At 32.8% G+C, this 811-nt stretch overlaps 1 non-coding gene across 1 annotated transcript; it reads left to right on the top strand.

The window, feature by feature from the left end:
* The first annotated feature begins 512 nt into the window (after positions 1-512).
* On the top strand, positions 513-575 carry LOC125347420. The gene has a single exon (XR_007210202.1). It is a non-coding gene; the product is annotated as a U7 small nuclear RNA (small nuclear RNA).
* The last annotated feature ends 236 nt before the right edge of the window (positions 576-811 follow it).

Raw genomic sequence — 811 nt, 5'->3', positions numbered from 1 at the left:
GTTATACAAGGAGTTGAAGGCTTACTTGGGTTCAGATTAGAAAGACCAGTTGACATTTCCAAATGTAAATATCCTTTGATATTGACAAGATGAACCAAGAGACTAAGGTCTTATGGAAATGTAGAAAAGATAGTTTTGAGATATGCATTCAATAAAGACTTAGTTGTGTCATCATCCTTGTAATCTCAAATCCACAAGCTGATGATGTTTTACGTACAATGCTAAGAGAAGCTAGGACCATACAGGGAGCATTTTGTGACCTCAGTGTCTTCATCTGTAGCACAGATGTGTGCAGTATCAGCCTGGGTCAGGCTCTTTGTCATTGTGTGAATTTCATGGGTAACATGGAGTAGATATCAAATTAAGGCAAACATACAACAAGGTAACTTCTTGTTTTGAAACAACATAACATAGCTTAAATATGACAATCACCATTTTGAGTAGACATAAAATAATATTTGCTCTGCATTTACTCAAAACATAAATGATTCTTTTTAGACAAAAACTGTAGACAATGCTGCTGCTCTTTTAGAATTTTTCCAACAGGTTTTCTGGCATTTGCTGGAAAAACCAGAACAACGGGTCTTTAATAGTCAGAATAAAAACCCTAAATTTTCACGTGAAGTTTATAATGAATTGGAAGAGGAAAAATGTTATAAAATGATAAGAAACAAATCAATCAAAATTGTATTATTACAAAGTTTCTCCATTATATTTTATATGAATTGGAGAATATTAAGCTGAAGACAAAGGTCTTATTATACAAAGGGAAGTTTTTATTTAGCAGAAACAATGACTGGAAAAACACCAA

The sequence above is a fragment of the Perognathus longimembris genome, chromosome 2 (assembly GCF_023159225.1).
Source record: "Perognathus longimembris pacificus isolate PPM17 chromosome 2, ASM2315922v1, whole genome shotgun sequence".
Lineage (NCBI taxonomy): Eukaryota > Metazoa > Chordata > Mammalia > Rodentia > Heteromyidae > Perognathus > Perognathus longimembris.
Note: the sequence above shows the minus strand (reverse complement) of the source record. Positions and strands in the feature narration are given on the sequence as shown.